The sequence below is a fragment of the Mesocricetus auratus genome, unplaced genomic scaffold, assembly GCF_017639785.1.
Source record: "Mesocricetus auratus isolate SY011 unplaced genomic scaffold, BCM_Maur_2.0 Super-Scaffold_15014, whole genome shotgun sequence".
Classification (NCBI taxonomy): domain Eukaryota; kingdom Metazoa; phylum Chordata; class Mammalia; order Rodentia; family Cricetidae; genus Mesocricetus; species Mesocricetus auratus.
This window is the reverse complement of record NW_024429186.1, coordinates 26,499,316-26,518,929: the sequence shown is the minus strand read 5'-3', so window position 1 is coordinate 26,518,929 and position 19,614 is coordinate 26,499,316. Positions and strand designations below refer to the sequence as shown.

Below are 19,614 nucleotides of genomic sequence, written 5' to 3'. Positions count from 1 at the left end.
GGCTCCAAATTTGATCTATCTTTTTCTACTAGTAAGCCCATCTGCCAGCTCCCATAAATGCTGCCCTTCAGGGCTGCAGAGCCCAGGTGAACAGGGAACTCATGGCTGAAGCCTAAGATCTGTAGGATCTTTGATCTAGAGGCCTGGATCGCCACCCTGTCATCTCCTCTTCTCCCTTCCCTGGCCTGGGGGGTCTCAGGAAAGAGTGACATGCTTGAATGTGTGCTAGGCTAGAGCTCACCATCAAGATTCTACACCAGGACTTTATGGCAACCCAGAGAAGTCCAGGCAAAAGATCCAGAGCCAAGAGGCAAGGAAATAACAGATATGGTGGGACTGAGCTGGCCCTGGCTTGCTGCCTGGTGGTCTCAGAGGGTATTAGGGACTTTGGTTTCTAAATTTTCCGCTGGACAGGGTGGCGCTTGGAGGTAGGGTGTATCTGGCAGATGCTTCGTGGTTTCCTTTCCTTTGGGTGAGAGTTCACTGCATGGTGGCTCAACTTCCCCATGCTCTGGGTGTATCTTTTGGCTCCTGTAACAGCATATGGGGAACATAAGATTCCATTCCTTCAGAGTGGTACTTCATCTGAACCCAGAAGTAATCGGTGGACAGTCTTGGACAGCAGAATGGCTCACACTAGTAGACTTGGTCACCATAGCAGCCTGGAGAAAGGTGAGGCTGAGGGCTTCTAAGGTGCTTAAGAGGTAGCCAATGTAGAAAGCTTAAATGTAGGTAAGAGCATATGTTTGTATACAATCCCACATACACAGGAGGCTGGGGAATGACCCAGCAGGTGCCTTAGGGCCTTTGGTTATCTGTGCTCGTGGAGCTTCCACAGGGTATGAGACTTCTGTCAAAGAACACCACCCATTTGTTTCTTCACTTCCCCAATCATTTAATAATGTACCTAGTGAAATTCTATGGCTAGAGATGATTAAAAATATAACCTCTTCAGAGAGACAGGCAGATGGACAAACATGATACAATATGATTAGGGCTACACCAAGTGAATCCAACTGTGCCATGAGCATGCAGAAGGATGACACACGGTTCCATCGGGACCAGCTAGGAACAAGTGAGGAGAAATGATACCTAGCCGCAGGTTTGAAATACAAATGGAAATTAGCTAGGATCAGGGGACACAGAGAAGGACATTCTGATGGTAGCATGGTCTCTATAAGAACAGACCTTGAGAATACAATGTACCATTTTGCTCAGACATGCTCACACAGTCATGATAACATCTACAACTATTGTTTACTACCCCAAAGTATATGCAACCGGAATCCCTAATTCTTATGTTCATTCATGGACCTCGCCTTGTCTAACTCCATACTTGGATGTGCTGACCATAAAAGCTGGAGTGTGTGTGTGTGTGTGTGTGTGAGAGAGAGAGAGAGAGAGAGAGAGAGAGAGAGAGAGAGAGAGCGAGAGAGCGCAGGATGTGGAGATACAGGCAAGATATGAGCTGAGAGAAGGCTGTGTTTCAAATGTAAGGTTAGAGTTCACAAAGGTTAGAGTTCACAAAGGTTTGGACTCAGAGATAACACAAGGGATGGGGTAAAAGGCAGGGATGGTGGACACAGCTTGAGGATGTTTGTTTTGTACATGGCTTGGAAATCTGAATTCTAGTAGTTTTTGGTAAGGTCCCCCTCAAAACAGCGGCATTAAAATGCCAAGTGCTCATAAAAAGCCTAATGAATGAAAGTGTGCTGTCTTCTGACCTATAGATAATTCAGTTTGGAAAAGCAAGGAGCCAGGAGGAATGTAGAAGGATGAGAGGTTGGAAAGACCAAGAATATGGTCTGATAGGGTACGGCAGGTGGAGTCCAGAGCCAGGTCCTGAAATAAAAGCAACAGACACCAATTAAATAAATGAGATGAAATAACACAGCTTAATTTGCGGTTTAGAAAGATCACTCTGGAAGCAATGAGGAAGGAAGACAGAAAGGGCAAAGATAAGCAAGAATTATGGTGATCAGACTAGCAAGACGGAGGGGACGAATGTTTTTATAGGGCGTAACATCAAGGCACAGGGATGAAGTCTATTTGGGCTCATTTAGAATGAAGAAGTCATGACGTGGTAGACAGATGAAAAAGACCCTTGGAAGGGACCAAGCTGTACTGCTTGCCAAGACCAGGACTTCAGGATGAAGAATGACTGAGGGGAGAGAGGGATATGGCGAGTTCAGTGTTAGATGAATGAGTTTGATGGGCCTGTGTGACCACCACTGAGCTGTTCCCAGGCTCTCTTGAGCCAGTCAGTCTAGAGCTAGAAAAATACTGATGAGTGCCTCTAAAACATACGAAAGGGCCACGAGAAGCAAGAGTTTGGGGTTGGGAGACACGGAGAGCATAATATTAGGGGAAATAAGAATTAAGTTTGGGATCTGGGGAAGGGTTAATAATTATAGTTGGACATGATAAGATAGGAGTTTGCTTTGTCACCATCCTGAAGAAGTGGAAAAGCAGGAACCCAGAGGAAACCCCAGGCAAAAGAGATATGTATGTTTACTCCACTAGGGTCAACCTTTAGGTAACAGAGACAAGGAAGGCCCACCAGGCTCAAGCACGAGAAGAGAGAGTGCCAGAGGAAGCTTTAGAGGTGTCCATTTGGGGTGTCCATCTTACTAGCCCTCAGGAAACAAACCCCCTTTTCACCTGTTCATAGTACAGCCTACTGTTGGCTAACCCAAGGGTTTCATACAGCTACACTTTTTTTTTTTTTGATTTTTCAAGACAGGGCCTCTCTGTGTAACAGTCCTAGCTGTCTTGGAACTCACTTTACAGATCCACCTGCCTCTGCCTCCCAAGTGCTGGGATTAAAAGTGTGTACCAACACGGAGTAACACAGCCACACTCTCAGGTACTGCTTCAGGGAGACTTCTGCAGGGTGAGCCCCAGCCAAGATGCAGGACTTGAAGCCTCCCCTGGAACCATTTCTTGCTCTTTTCTCACATGAGAGGATGCATGGTAGGGAGAAGCACACATCCATGCCCTATCATTTGCGGCTTAAGGAGGTTTACAGACAGCCTGCCCCAACTGCAACCCAGAATCCCCTTGGGACCTCTCATTCCCTGCTAGAGACTCAGCCCCAGAACAATTTGTCCAGCTCAAGTCATCTTCAGGCCTTTCAAAACCAGTTGGAATCATTCCAGAGTGGCAGCCGGAAGCCAGACACAGTGGCTTCCACGCTGACCCTGAACTGACAATTCCTTATTTCCATTTTCAGCACCATAGAGGGGATCCGCTTCCCTTTTCTGAGAATCGTGACACAGGCAGACGACCAAAACAAGACAGCCACACATTAAGAAAAAAAAAAAAAAAACCAACCACCACGGGGGCCTCAAAGCTGTAGAGGCAGAGGGGCCCCAGCCTGATTGTGATCTTATCTTTCTACACCACACTGTGCACTGGACCACTCATATACAAGACACGTCCCAAGTCCACCTGCTAACTGGAGGCAGGGGTGTGTGGGTGTTGCCAACTGCCAGGACAGACAGACCCAGACACCCTGGTGGACTCAGCACAGCTGACATGTCAAGAGGGGCTAGCCAGGCTCTATAAAACAGGGGTTCGATATGTGACATGCACCAACATCCCTTCCCTTCTAGAAGTGTCTATGTGCCAGATCTGTATGTTATAAGTGTCCTGACTATGGGATAAGAGAATTCTCAGGTCATTAAATGTGAGCAACTGACTACTTTTAAGCCGTCATAGCTCACCTACTCTTACATTTCTAGCTCATTTCCTGTTTCATATTAATTTTTGAAATTTCTGCCTTTTTTATTATAGAAAGAATATATTCCTGCTAAAGAGAGTCTGGGAAATGCCTACAAGCATACCTGTGGGTCATGACCCCTTTGGAGGTCCAATGATCCTTACACAGGAGTTGCTTAAGACCACTGGAAAACACAGCTATCTACATTAAACTTCATAACTAGAAAAATTACAGTTACAAAGTAGCCACAAAAATTATTTTATGGTTGGGGTCACCACGACATAAGGAACTGCTTTAAAGGGTCACAACATTATAAGGGCTGAGGACCACTGTTCTATTTATATTTATATAACTGTTTGCATGCATTTCAACTTCCCGGGGACATGGCTATTGTTCAACAGGAGGCGTTCCCTGTGGGGGCAGGACAGCCTGTCACCACAGACAAATGAGACAGGATCCTCTGACCTTGTGACTCCCTGTGCTAGCACCTTAGTGGCTAAGAATTATTTAGTCTACTGTTGTTTTTCCCCCAAGTTGGTGGAAATTTCCCACCATTCATTGCCTATTCTTTTTACTTCCTCAAACTGGAAGACTACAAAGAAAAAAAAAACTCATCCCTAGAAGATCTTTTCTATTAATTTTTCTACTTTGATGTTTCTAGTGTTTTACTTTTTCAGTCCTCACATTACCCATGTCCATCTGGGAACCGTTTCTCAAAACACTCCAGTATCAATTTAGAAACAAACCACGCCGTGGCGTGTTCTTGGTCCCACCACCGCTAATAGTATTTCTTTGGGTAGACAACTCACTGACAGTAACTCTTGCAAAACAGAAAAACCACAAATTCAAAGCACATAAACCATAAATGCAAACACAGCAGACATACTACTTAGAGAAGAAGAGGCGGGACTGGAGCCACATCTCTAGAGTCTTGGAGGGTGAAAATCTCAGAGGCTGGGGAGGTGGCTCATTGGTTCATGAGGTCGCTGTGCAAGAACAAGGACCAGAGTTCAGATCCCCAGCACCTGTGTGAATGCCAGACACAGCAGCACACCTACAATCCCAACAGAGGAGGATGGGCAAGGGCGGTGAGGAACAGGCTAGCTAGACTAGCCAATCGGTAAGCTCTGGGCTCAAGTAAGAGACTATAAGGTAAGAGGTGATTGAGGAAGACTTCCAAGGTCTTCATATGCACCCACACATACAAGTGCCCTCACACACACACACACACAGATACACACTAAATAGTAAAAAAAAAAAGAGAGACATAGAGTCAGAATATTATGTACAGATTAAAAGAAAGTGGTTTCAAGCAACCACAACATCTGAATTTATAAGAGAAGAGTAGAAGAGCTTGTGTGGGAGACGACAGTGAGGATGTTCCTTCTTGGCTCAGAGTGACAAAGAGAGCAAGCATGAGGTTAGTGTCACAGACAGAGATGACCCTCCCCCCCCTTATGCCTGCATTTTCTCTGAATGCCTCTGCGTCTGGGATTCATGTAGCAACTGCCACAACACAGGTCAGACTTGATCTCTAGATGAGGAGTTTCAGTTACAGAGACACCTAAGCAGCTGGCAAGGGCGTGGGATTTATTGCACTATCTCCTTGCCCCCCATCTTTTATTTTAGCTTTAAAAGGGGGAAGGGGAGGAAAATAGCAGCAGTGAGTAAAATGGTGATTCTCAGTCCAGGGAGAATTGAAAGGGCTCGAAGGCTGTGTGAGCTGCCACTGTCCCTTCCTCTAACGTGATGGTGGGACAGGGGTGCTTACAGTGACAGCGGGGGACCACTTCAGAGCACTAGTGCAGAACGCACAGAGCCCTCCCACCTAAGACAGGCTGTTACCCCCAGTTACCAGCTGACAGTGACGGAAACTCGGTCTCAGAGACTGAGTGAGTCCCCCAAGGACAGAGATCAAATGGTAGCCGGTGCTAGTTTATTGGTTTTTAGGCCTAGGGTCTATGGATGAAACTCCTCACCAGACACCTCAAATGATCCAAACGACCCAATAAAATGTTGACCCCCCCAAGAAATCCATTTCTTACAATCTGGCAGGAAAACCAGATTGACGTTTCTGAGAAGCCAGAACTCAAATGACCCTGGTTCACACCCAGAACTCCCTCCATGACTGCTTTCCCTTATTCCCAGCATCAGGTGCTATCCTGGTTACCGTTGGAAAGGTCTGAAGAGACACCATGACCCCGGCAACTTATAGAAGAGGCAGTCTGACTGGGGCTTGCTTACAGTTTCAGAAGGCTAGTCCGTTATCTCCGCAGCAGGGAGCATGGTGGCTGGCTGGCAGGCAGGCAGGTGCTGGAGCAGTAGCTGAGGGCTACATCCTGATCCACAGGCAGCAGGGCAGAGAGGGGAAGACTGAGACTGGTGTGGACTTTGGAAACCTCAAAACCCATTCCCAGTGACACACCTCCTCCAACAAGACACACTTCCTAATCCTTCCCAAACAGTTCCACTCCCAGATGACTAAGCTTTCAGATCTATGAGGCTGTGGGGCCACTCTCAACCAAAACACCAGAGGTCCCATCAACAAGTCTGAGACCCTCATATACACACTTAGACACATTTCCAGTTTCAAATTCCCAACTGCTTCCATTCAATGACCAGTTTGTGTCAATGTCTAAACAGCCTGTCAAACTTAACGTCCAAACTTGGAAAACTCCTGCAGCCCACAGCTCTGTCATCCAGGATGACGGCAATAGGGGTCTAAAGAGATAGTCGCTAAAGTACCTAATGAACAAGCAAACTGATGGGAATCTGTATCCCCATGTAAAAAAACCAAAGGCACAGCAGCACACACTTGTAACCCTGCTGAGGGCAGAGACAGGGGGACCCTGGAGGCTCTCTGACCAGCTACTCTACCCAAGATAGCAAGCTCCACATTCAAAGAGAGAGCCCACCTCACAAGATGAGGTGGATAAGTTAGATAGAATGGTCTGGACTTGATGGGGACGAGAAGGAGGAGGAGGAGTCCTCACAGGTGGGTGGAAAGGGATGGGAGGTGGAGAGGGGAGAGGAAGTGGATATGATCAAAATGAACTGTACGAAATTCTCAAAGAATTAATAAAAATAGTTTAATGAGGTAAAGTAATTCCAGTGTTCACTTCTGGTCTCTCCACATGCCCACATGGGTGAGCACACATGCGCACATCCGAGTGAGTGTGTGAAGGTGGGAAGGTTTATGTATTTTATAATTTAAAAGGTTATTGCAAATAAAATTCTGCCCTAACAGGGCCTTCAAGGAAGGAAATAACAGATTTGGGTTTTAATAAGCCAATGGTCCAAACTTGCTGTGTAGCATAAGTCCCTAAGTATATGAGGAAGTTGTAGGGAAGGGACCACAGGCTTTTAGCAGGAATGGATTTAGATGCATAACAGATACAACACAGCAGGCACATAGTAGATGCTCAGAGGTTTACTGCCTGGACGAGGAAGAAGTTTTGGTATGGTTTAGATCAACGTTTCTGTGTGTGTGTGTGAGTGTGTGTGTGTGTGTGTGTGTGTGTGTGTGTGTGTGTGTGTGTGAGTGATGCCACTCACTCTGGGTCAACTGGAAAGACACTTGAGTTTTATGACTGTCTCACTAATCCTTCATGTATTTCCCATAAAACTATACTGAACACCAACGCTACACACAATTGCACACGTAATTACACATGGAAGGGGTGGCTGACTTGTTATCCATTCTGGCAAGAAATCCATTCAAACAGATGGCAATTTCCTTAATTAAAAGGATCATTTTGAAAGCCAGGCATGGTGACATACACCTGGAACTGCAGTACTCTGGAGACTGAGGCAGGAGGAGTGACATAAATTTGAGGTTTGCCTTGACTATACAGAATCAGACCAGCCAGGCCTACACAGCAAAGTTTTGTCTCAAAGGGGGAAATAAAAAAGGATGTTTGGAGGACAAAGAAGGTCTCAGTGACATGTTTGCTTTGTAAGCTCAAGGATCTGACTTCAAATCCCAGGACTTATACTAAAACTATAGGGAGATTCTTGATAGACAACAGTATAACAACTCTAACACACACACACACACACACACACACACACAAGGGTGGTGGTGGTGGGGGGAGCAACACTCTTCCCAGTGGCTCAAGCCAAGTCACGCATCCTTGCCTTCTCTTTTCCTCTTCTGCTGTTTCTCTCGTGTTCCTCTCCTGAAAGGGCAGTCTACGAGGACGCATGCCTCCTGGGATTCTCTAACACGGCTAGCACCTCAGTGCACCTGGTAGGACCGCACGCGCCTGCCACTCACCAGGAGAGCTTTATGGGTGCAGCCATGCGAGCCATGCCTAGAGGTAGTCACCTTTCACTTGATTTTCTGTGCTATTTGATAAGTCCTTCTTCGCTCCCAAACATCAGTCTCAAAGAGCTTTGTAACTCCAAAATAAATAACTCATGCAATCCTCATGACTCTAGAAGTTCTGTTATTATCCCTTTACAAAGAGGTTAAATACCTTAGTAGAAAATTCAAACTTGAACAGTCCAGCTCACCATGTTCCGATCATGCAACATACCCCCCCATCCCACCCCTCTGTAAATCTTCTTCCTCTAAGTAGAAACGCATATGTACGAAACTAAGCAACACTCACCTAGCTTTCTGACAGCCAGGATCCACCTCTGCAAAGGTCTTAGCTTGGTGGTTGCACGCGATGTATCTTGTTCCCAGGTAAAAAGGCAACCAAAGGACAAAGGATCAACACCTCTGGTCCTGTGGCCACTGCTGAGACCACCCAAGCTACCCAAATTAGAGACTATGTGACATTAAGTGACACTGATTCTTTGGAACTGTATCTCAAGGCCTGCTCAGGCACAAGGACCATAAAACCCACCAACAGCAGAGCATGCAAACGCCAGGGCCCTTGAGTATGGCGGGTGGCACAGATAGAGGAGTCCCTAAACGTGATGCTAGGGGCTGGCAAGCTGCTACAGCCAGCACTGCCCACTCGTGCCGCAGAGACTGATGAGTGAGTGACTGTCAGACAGTGCCGTATTTACTCAAATAGACTGCCCCCTTCTCAAATGGCTCCCTTCATAAAGGTTAGTTTGTAACAAAAACATTCCGGAAGTGGAGATAGGAAAAAGAAGCTTCAGCTGCCCTGCTATTAATTAACACTGCGAAAATAAGGGCATCTTTCCCCCACAGGGCTCTCCATGGGTGTGCGAGCAGTGGACACACAGCCCACAGACGCTTTGGAGTGCTTTCCCTTTGTTCCCAGATGCCACAGTGGTGACCAAGTGTACAGCTTCCAAACCTAAGGGATTAAAGGTGGATTCCATGCCCAGCTCCCCTCCAGCCTCTGACAAATGAGACACCCACTGCCTCAAGGGGCAGAGAACATAAGACTCCGCAGTGCTGAGAACCTGCCACCTAGAACTCAATGAGTGGGGGCTCCTGGCAGGAACTTTGATCATTTCAGTAACAATCTTCAGGTTTTCACACTCTCCAGTTGTCCATCATGTGAATAGGGAAATGCAGATACAAGGGAAAAATGAGTATTTTCTGTTTGGCAAGAGTGGAGAGATAGGAAAGTGAGCTGCAGTTCTGACAACTCTAGGTTCATTAAAAAAAAGTTACCATGTAAACTGCGGACCACCTAATCCACCGTCTGGCTAGCCTCCGCCCAACCACTTAATCAAGGCATTATCCAAATTGCCAGTCAAGAAAGACAGACAGACAGACAGACAGACAGACTCAGTTCTTAAGCAAACAGTGAAATTAAATCTGTTTTTAATTACAGCGTTTCACTTTTTTTTTTTAAACAATTATGAACCTGGGGAAATGACTCAGTGGATAACAGTAGTTGCCATGCAAGCATGAAGACTGGAGTTCAAATCCCCAGAACCCACGTAAAGGCCTGATGCAAAGCACAAGTGTCTGTTATAATCTCAGCCAGGGTGTGATGGGAGGTGGGGACAGGTGGCGAATCCCTGGGAGCTTGAAGGTCACCTAGTCTGGTATATGCAGGAGAAAAACAACCAAGAGACCCTGTCTCAAAAAAAGTGGAAGGCGAGGGCACCTGAGTTTGACCTCTGACCCTCACACTCACACTGTGGTACAAATACACCTACATTTACACACACAGACAGACTTACCAAGAAGAAGAGGAGAAGGAAGAGGAAGAAAGGGAGAAGGAAGAGGGAGGAGGAAAAGGAGGAGGAGCAGAAGAAGAAAAAGAGGGGCTGCAGAGATGGCTCACTGGTTCAGAACACTGGCTGCTCTTCCAGAGGACCTGGGTTCAATTCCCAACACCCACATAGCAGCTCACAACTGTCTGTAACTCCGGTTCCAGGGGACCTGTCACCCTCACACCTATGCACACGAAATAAAAATTAAAAAAAAAAGAAGAGGAGGAGAGAACAGCAGCAGCCTGAGCAATCTGATACTTTCAAAAGGCAGGCAGCAGAGGACTGTATTAAGTTGGGAATGATTTGGTATCTCCTCCCAAGTTCAAGCAGATTGAAAGTGACTGACAGACCCACTATCCTGGTTGCCATTTGGTTGAAAGACCTCAATGCCATTTTATTCAGACAGTGTATTTGCACAGACCCAAAGCACAAAAATGGCACTTTGCTTCAATAAAAGCCACGGTTAAGCCTGAAAGAAAAGGGTGTAATTATCTAAATTTAAAACTAACGAGACGCTTTAGGCATTAACACTTGAAGACCTCTGTGGTGTATAATGTTAACTGGAGAAATCCTCGCTAGATGGCAAGGCCCTAAGTCCTTAGTGTCACAACCCTTGTGTTGATCTGGGAAGCAACCTCAGCTAGACAGCAGCTAATGTCAGGAGAGGTGGGGTCAGTCAACATGGAAGTGCCAAGGGATTCCTGAATGCCTTTGAACCTCCCGTTTGACCTTTAAGTCATTTTAGAAGTAGAGAGAGACTGACTGACTTGCCACATGACAGTGTTTATGGTGGGGTTAGGCTTTATTTATAAAGAGGTTTAACAGCCTTAGCTTCCAAGTGCTTTCCTACTAATAAAACGAGCATGCTAAGAAGGTCACATCAGAGTCCCATGCTATTCATCTACTGATGAACAATATTCACTGGTTAGGAGGCTATGCATGAGCATTCACAGTAGACGGACAGAGGGCAACTAAGCAAGGAAGAGAAGCCATGAGCTCCAACTTCCCTGCTCTGTCTACTCTCTCATCCCAGATGAAGCGTCTTGTCAGGAGGTCCACGTGAGTCACCGATGCTGAACCACAGTTCACAGCGGTTCATTCTCTATGAAACCCATGCTTTTTGCCTCATGAAATCCTACTTGTACGTCCCTCTCAGAGCACCTGCTCCCTCACAGACCCACACAGCCAGGGCTCTGAATTCCCAGCAGCGGGCACCCTCTTAGCTATTTGTCCACTTACTGTTAGTGGTCTCGCCACTAGCTGATATTAATTTATGCAAATAGTATGCTCCTTCTCTCCCAGAACAGAGGCTGTGCCGGATGACACAGATTCCCAGGAACGCTTTCTAGACTTTTTTTTGTAACCACAAGGACGGTCAGTGTCATCATGTGAGCCACCTTCCAAAGGCTTTACCGGACCATCACAAACATCAGAATCAGTGACCGTCATCTTCTGACCAGTGAAGCCACTCACTGGAGGTGACAAGTTCAGGTTAGTATGAGGCCATCTGGGACACGTGATGAACAAAACATCAAGGGCCTTGAGTTTTCAATTCCGCCCTCTTATTATCTGTTCTCTATCACTATATCCATAGAATTTAGATATTAATAATATGCTACTATTAATCATTACAATTATTAATAATAATAGTATTTTATGTTAGTCATGGCATTTCAGAAAGATAACAATAATACTGTAAATCTAAGTCCTACAACTGTTCAATCTATACATATAAGGATGGGCTATTAGGTTTCTGAAGATTTGACATATTTCTTGGGAATCTGGTTGCCAGATAATGTTATCCAATGGGAGAGTAGCTCTGTCTTAAGCTGCTCAGCTTTTTACTCCTTGTTCTAGTGCGGTTCTCACTCTCAAGGCCAGGGCTTGGTTTAAGGCATCTTTTGAAACTTCGATGGTTTCCTGGAAACCTCAGATGGAGGGGAATGCTCTAATGCCTCCTAAAGTTGGCATGGGGCTTGGCAGCCCAGTGTGCAGGAGGAGAGGAAAACTGCTTGCTTTTCAGAATTACCTGCAGAGGGAAGCAGATAGCCTCAGGTCTCCTGATCAAGAATTACAGTTCTGAGGGCTGGAGAGATGGCTCAATGGCTAAGAGCACTGGCTGCTCTTCCAGAGGACTCGGGTTCAACTTCCAGCACCCACATGGCAGTTCACCCTGTCTGTAACTCCAGTTTCAGGGGAATCTGACACCCTCACACAGATATACATGCAGGCAAAACACCAATGCACACAAAATAGAATATATGCATGTATGTATGCATATATGCATGCATCTGGGTGGTGATGGCACATGCCTTTAATCCTAGCACTTGGAAAGTAGAGGCAAGTGTATCTTCGAGTTCGAGACCAGCATGGTCTACAGAGTGAGTTCTAGGGCAGACAGGGCTACAAAGAGAAATCCTTTCCCGAAAAACCAAATAATGATGATGGTGATGATAATAATTATAGTTCTTACCTCAAAGGAACCCAGAATCCTGGGTGAGTCACCTGTTTCAAATACATACCTGCTAAGTATAATTATCTATCAAATCTTATGCCTTTTCAAATGCCACTCTATATTTTAGCTTTGGCTCACTGTATTTTTTATTTTATATAAACAATATACATTGCTTCTAGAATTTTCTATGCATACCCCATTGAGCCATTTTATGCTCTTCACCTTGAAACACATCTCCTAGGCTGCTAGCCAGCACTCAAAAATTTTTTTCATGTGTGTTCACATGCTGCACATTAGGGTGTTGTGGAATATTAGTTGAAGATGTGGTACTTTTGTTTACTCTGTGAATCACTTGTTTAATGATGCAAAGATGTGCTCCATTCTTTTATGTTGCATTTGTTTAACTCTATGAAGCTGTGTTACTTCGCCTATCTAAAACACCTGATTGTTCTAATAAAGAGCTGAACGGCTAATAGCTAAAGCAGGAGAGAGAGAGGTGGGGCTGGCAGGCAGAGAGAATAAGTAGAAGAATGTGGGAGGGGAAATGAGCAAAAGGAGAGGACTCCAGGGGCCAGCCACCCACCTCCACAGCAAGCCATGGAGTAAGAAGACAGTTATATAGAAAGGTAAAAGCCCGGAGGCAAAGGTAGACAGGATAATTTAAGAAAAGCTGGCTGGCTAGAAATAAGCCGAGTGAAGGCTGGGCACTCATAAGAACAAATAATTCTGCATGTGTTTCTTTGTGAGCTGGGTGATGGGCCCCCAAAGAGTAAAGAATTAAACAAAACAAACAAAAAACCCAACAACCTAAGGGTGTGGCCGCACAATAGCTATGTGGCTCTTAGAGGTCACATTTTTGTTATGTCTGAAGTTGAGAAAAAGAAAGAACAGAAACTCTGGTTTCATTTCCTGTACAAACCAACATGCTTTCTCTTTAACAACCATTTTTCAAACACTCTGTCATTGCAAGAGTGATGAGTCAGCGTTGAGGGAATTGTTGGGACTTGTCCCTCCTATTACAACAAGCCAGATAGTTTTGGGTTGGTTGTTCTTGGATTCCCAGAGGATTATTTATCTTGGGGGAAAGATGGGCTGCAATTTGCAATGACCACACCGTACGGATGTTTAGTCATGAAGGTGACCTCAAATGAGACAAGCAATTTCTTGGTTCGACTATACGAAAATCCAGCCAAAAGTCCACCCAGCGGGCAAGCTCCAGAAGTTAGACTGGAAAGACAAAAGAGTGTGAGGGACTAAGATTGGAATATGTGGGCAGGCCAGGAAGAGAGGTCTGGAGCCAGATGAAAGGGTGTGTACTCAACAGGACGGAGAAGCTGGGCAGAGTTACAAAGGGGTGGGACAAAGCAACCCTTGTACACTTCTACAGTCTCCAGCTCCAAGCTGCTTTGCATTTTCTCACTTGGAGAAGTGCTTGGGACATTTAATATAAACCTGACTGGGCAAGGTAGTAAACACCTGTAACCTCAGTACTTAGGAGGCTGAGGCAGGAGGACTGCTGAGAGTTCAAGGCCAGTCAGTGCTACATAATAGGACTCTGTTAAAAAAAAAAAAGCAATCAGTGCGTAACAACTGGAGGGTCAAAGACTCCTACACACCCTGATGTTCATGGCCTGGGGCCCCTATAGCAGAACTATTGGCTCAAGAATGCTACAAGTTTTCATAGGCCCTCCCATGCAGGTCTTTCCCTCAACCGCATCTTAATTTCTGCAGCTAGCAGTTTTCAGTGTGAGCCGTCCGGGCCAGCAGCATCAGCATCTTCAGACCACTAGGCAGAAAAGCTTACTCTCAGGTCCTACCCTGGCTGATTGACTCAGAAACTCTGGGGTGGGGCTGGGGGCAGAGCTGGCAGTCTATTGACTGCAGCCTTCCAAGAGAAGTTGATGCAGTTAGAGTTTGAGAACCATGTCTTTAGATGATATCGCAAGCTAACGTCAGGATGGGAGAGCATGTGCATTGAAGGAAGATTAGTGAAGACAAGCCCCTCACGTATGAGGGCTTTTCTAGTCCTGGTATTTTGAGACACATGAAAGGGACTTGAGGCCGTTGGGTGGGCTCACAAGCTCACTGATTTCAAACTTCTCCCCACAGTGCTCCTGGAGATTTGTGTTTGGCCTGAAAACTTGACCTTGTTAAAGCCCATCATGAGAAGCTGGGGAGAGGACACAGGAGGTAACAGTGCTTGATCTGCAAGCATGAGGACCTGCTCTCAGGTGTCCAGCGTGCATGTAAAAAGCCTTATAAACCTCAGTGGGGTGGGAGGCAGAGACAAGGGAACTGCAGGGCCCTACTGACCATCAGCCTAACCCCATGTGCATTGAGAGACCCTGACTCAAGAGAATGGGGAGGAGAGGGTAGATAGGATACCCAAATCCATCTGTGTGCACGCACACACATGTGCATATATACCCCCCACACACACACACACACCTGCCTTCAGTGGCTGCATTCTGCCTATAAGATGGAGTCCCAAGTGTCTGCCCCACAACCCAAAATTCTTCACTATCTGCCTCTGGTAACTTCTCTCATCTTGTTTTCTCCCACAGCTTCCCATCTCCACAGCCACGTCTCCTTGTCTGCAGAAAGCTTATACTGTCTCTGACATCACACTTGACCACGTCACTGACCTTGGTCAACAGCATGGAGCTGTATGGACAGACCCCCCCCCCTCCACTTCCCAGCCAACTTTAAGTGTGACAATGTTGTGCCATCTCATGTCTTTGTGTTTGCCATAAATGAAGTCTATACTGTCCTTGGGCAAGGCTGGTTTGTTTTTGTTTTTAGATTATGTGGGATCTAAATGAAGACACACGAGGACTCACCTCGATACGCAGCATCGATGAGCAAGAAGTCTGAGTGACTGTAGAGCAATGGAATTCGGGGTTACTTGTCACTTAGCCCAAGCTGACCACAGCAACACTTGTCATCTTCCCGCCCTGCTTGCAGTGACCTCTCCCCTCTGTTCTATCTTGCTTTCAGTGACCTCACTTCAGCTCCTCCCTCCATCCTCAGCTCAAACAGTGAACTCTCAACCCGGCCCTTTTCTCTAAATGGTCATGCTCACTTTTAGAACCTCCTGTAGATGCCACAGATCTGCAACTGTGTCCCGGGAGCCGTGCTATGGGCTTCCCCTCTAATAGCATTATTATTTTTGTCTATCATACCATCTCTTCACTATTTAACAAAATCACTATCACTCATGAGGAGACCGGCTCAGAGAATCAAAGCGGGGTGCCCAAGTTTCGCAGCCACAGTTAGAGCCAGGGCCCTCGCCAGGTGGGAGTCTGGCTTTGAATTCAGCAATCTTCCCTGTGTCACACACCTCTGTCCCTCCCCAGTTGCAAGCTTTCAGATCCTCCCACTCTACTGGGAAGAAAAAGTTTTCAGCAACAGCTGAAAGCCACACTAATCTCACACTTGCACGATTTGCAGCTAGAAACTTGTACTGCAGGCACTGAGACTACACTTGCTTGCTTTTTCTGTATGGTGTATACATCCTAAGGTAGACAAGGCTCTGGGAACCACAGGAAAACAGGGCTAGTTTGTCTGACCTTTCCCCTCCCAGGTCCAGGCTGCAGGGTTGGGTGGTATGACAGGAGAGGCAGATGGCCACTGAGAACATAGAAGTCTTTAGGGTTTGATTCAGAGGAGGAGGCAGGAGAAGGCTCACAACTCCAACAAGCGATGTGTGTGGTAGCTTAGGTTTAGAAACACCAATAAGCATGTAGTCAAATGCCTATTTGACCCTCAGAACGAACAGCAAAGGGGCGGGAGGGTTCAATGGCAAAGGACTGAACTAGACCACCTGAATCAGACATTCCACCAGCTGCATAAAGTTAGGAACACAAATCTCAGTTTTCTGTCGGCTGCTGGCATTTGGGTATAAAGTTGAAATTTTTCCTAGTGTTTCTGCTTCTCTCTCACACCTTTGAAGACTATAAATCATAAAACACTAAAAGTAATTCCTTCATCACCCCAACAATCAGTCATATGAGAGAGAGAGAGAGAGAGAGAGAGAGAGAGAGAGAGAGAGAGAGAGAGAGAGAGAATTCAACAAAGTACCATGATATTCTTTTCAGAAAAACATTAAAACATTCATGGGGTTACAAAGCACTGATTACGAATTCAAATTTATTTATCTCTCCCATCCTTTCCCCGTAGGATGTATTAATTACCTTTAAGTGATACCATCAGTAACATTAACATTTTTTTCTCCTTGGAGAGTACAAAGCTGCTAAATGCTCCAAATGACTGTTGGGCCAGTTTGGACAGGTCTGATTTACTCTTAAAACAATCATCCACTTCACAATCAACAGTAAGAACCGGCGTTTATTGAATGCTTGGTGCTATGCTTGATATTTTTCAGACACAGGCTCATATAGTCTTGCAAACAATGAGTGCAATCGGTACGTCACTTTGTAGATAAGGAGAGCAAAGTGGGCGCACAGAGCCTGAAGGAGACAGGGAGTGAGTGAGAGGAAGGCAAGAAGGGGCAGTAGCTGCACAAAACCAGAGTTAATGATTCACTTACTGCCCTCAGGCAGCTCCTTTCAACAGAGTCTGTACGGGCGAGCTCGCTCTCTCTCTCTCTCTCTCTCTCTCTCTCTCTCTCTCTCTCTCTCTCTCTCTCTCTCTCTCTCTCTCTCTCTCTCTCTCCCTCTCTCCCTCCCTCCCTCCCTCCCTCCCTCTCCATCCCAGGGAGAGTCCAGTGTCCAGCAACCCCCCCCGCCCTATCTTCAATTCTCCATCCCAACGACAGGCGGTGTCCAGCAAATTGCTTGGCAACACGCGCAGGAAACTCCATCCAAAGCCCGGGGTCCAGGCGGCCCCTGGGCGCTGTCCAGCGGGCAGAACGCCTGAGAGGCCAAGCTGGGGTCTTGCCTCAGAACACCCCGAAGCTGGGGCGCAAAGCCAAGGTCCGGATTTCGAGCGGGGGGGGGGGCGAGGCATCGTCTCCAAGGACACCTGTTGTCGCCTCCCCACTCAGGACAACGAAGCCGCCCTGGCCGACTTGGATCTCAGGGGAAGGCACTGGCTGGCAAGAAGTGCTGTGATGAGTGTGGGGCTCACGGGGGGCTCCCACGAACACCCCGCGGAGGCCGCCTCGCCTCACCCCTCCTAATCGGGCTCCCTGCGGCTGGCGGTACACGGTGGCGCTCGGCGTCGGCTCGGTCCGCGGTGCTCGGGGGATGCACGGCGCTAGGACCTCGCGGCCGGCGCCCCCCGCCGTCCACCTGCGGCGCCTAGGTCGCTCCCCGCCGCGGGTTGTACTCACCGGCGTCGGGGTGAGCAGACTCCCGGCGTCGGCGGAGAGGTCCGCGCCACCACCAGCTCCCCAGCCCAGCCTCCGTCTCGCCGCCGCTCTAGCAGAGCTCCCTCCGGGTCGCCTCGCCACCGCTGCCCGCTCGCGACTCTGGGCTCGCTGGGCGCCCGCCGGCTCCGGGCGCAGCTCCCGCCGCTCCTGATTGGTCGCAGCGTGTGCGAGAGTCGCGCTCTGATTGGACAGGAGGCGTGGGATGGGCGGGGTCACTCCCGGAGCCTAGCTGCCCTGGCCTTGGTTCACCCCCCACACACCTCACCTGGGGCCAGCAGGACTCTGAAAGCGGCTTCAGTCCCTTGGGCACCCAACGGGGTCGGCCGAGCAAGCAGTGTCGCAGGGGCGGCGGGAACTGAGGATCATTATGGAGTCCAGCTACTCCCCTGGGCGTGCTGGTGGTTGCGAACCTCCGCCGTGCTGGGAAAAGTGCTCCTCTGGTGTCTCTCATGCAGGCCACTTTGACTTTACATTTATTTTTCCAAACTTTTTTACTGTAGGGTCTACACCTCAGGACAGATGCCTGTAAAGTAGATGCCAATGAGCGTTTGTGAACTCAAATTGAACTCCACACACAATCTGTCCTACCAGAGCTCACAAAGGGGAAGCGATTTTGTGAACTCAAATTGAACTCCACACACAATCTGTGTATGGTCCTTACCCTACCAGAGCTCACAAAGGGGAAGCGATTTGTCAGAGAGCCCAATACCGTCCATATATTAAGGACATTGTGCTAGTTACTGTCCAGGAAAAGAGCAAGATGGGCTGATGTCACCCACAAGGAACTTAATACCTAGCCGGAGAGATGAGGCTGATTCATAACATAATAATTACCCTAATATTAACATGGTGTATATTATTTGGCAGGCATTCTTCCAAGAACTTTATACACACTTTTATAATCCAGAAATTCAGGAAGAGTCTGCCATAAAGACATCTATATGTGCATGGGCCTCAGGGTTAGAACACATGCGTTCTGAAGATGCCAGAATTTCATCTGAAAGGCAGCAGCAGGGCCTAATTCCTGTGGGAAGAAGAGGGATCATAACTGCTCCCATCATGCATCTCTTCCCTTGTAGTTCTTTAACCCTCTCGACGTTCCCTCCTACCTGTTCTGGAGCTTTCTAAAAACAGGCGGCGTAAATCCACATGTCACTCTTATGTCTGTTCTGCCACCCAGATAGGCAATGGATAAAATCAACTCCATTTTCTGTCGTTTATATTAATGAACAAGTAAACAACACACCATATGCGACCAGTTTTCTCCAAGCATTTCTCTCCTTCTGTGCCTTTAGGCTCACAGAACCCTTAAGAAGTGTGGCTGGTAGAAAAGTGCTTAAAATATACCAGTTTGGATCTAGCTGGACCTACGCTAAACAGTGACTGCATCTATCTCCCCAAGAGAGAATTACCTCCATCTTCTGTCGCTTATATTAATGGATCCCTTTATATTGGAAATGCAGAACCGATGTGGGTCGAACCTCCTTTGGTTGGGAAATGGAGTAAAACAGGATAGAGGTTAGGTGAAGAAAGTGCATTCAGGTGCGGCCCTCTTCAAACCTCAGATACTCAGGGGCACAACTTGTGACTACTGGCTGTTCACTTTTCATGGCCGTGGCTTTTGCCAAGGCAGAAGTCCCATTTAAATTGCTCACACGCTCACTTCAAAGGAGAAACACTTGTTTCTGCCAGAGTTGGAGGCTGACCCAAGATGCTATGTCAAACTGCTCACTTCTGGCTGTTGTGAGTTAACCTCAGCCCGCAAATGACAAGGGAAAGAATGAAGACCATGAAGTCTAGTTGTCTTGTGGGCGAGGCCACTCATACATAGTTCTATACCCTGTCTCATCTAGGAAAAAATGCCTGACTGAGCTCTGGCATTTCTTCTCTCCTGGCTGGCACTTAGCCCTTAAGGCTGAATTAAAATGTTCCCTCTAGTGTGAGGCCTTCACCAGG

General features: G+C 47.1%; 1 protein-coding gene and 1 long non-coding RNA gene across 4 annotated transcripts in view; one reads left to right on the top strand and one right to left on the bottom strand.

Moving 5' to 3' along the window:
* Positions 1-17,777, bottom strand: part of Ston2 (stonin 2) — a 151,083-nt gene extending 133,306 nt beyond the window's left edge. For both annotated transcript variants that reach the window (XM_005068435.4, XM_021226226.2), the window contains exon 1: positions 17,620-17,777. The gene's annotated coding sequence lies outside the window, so the exon portion shown is untranslated. The remainder of the gene's footprint in view (positions 1-17,619) is intronic.
* On the top strand, positions 11,189-15,096 carry LOC110340625. 2 transcript variants are annotated; one of them, XR_002382425.2, is made up of 3 exons: positions 11,189-11,362; positions 14,436-14,516; positions 14,891-15,096. It is a non-coding gene; the product is annotated as an uncharacterized LOC110340625 (long non-coding RNA). The 2 variants fall into 2 exon arrangements; XR_002382424.2 differs by lacking the exon at positions 11,189-11,362 and adding an exon at positions 12,839-12,952.
* Positions 17,778-19,614: the final 1,837 nt, after the last annotated feature.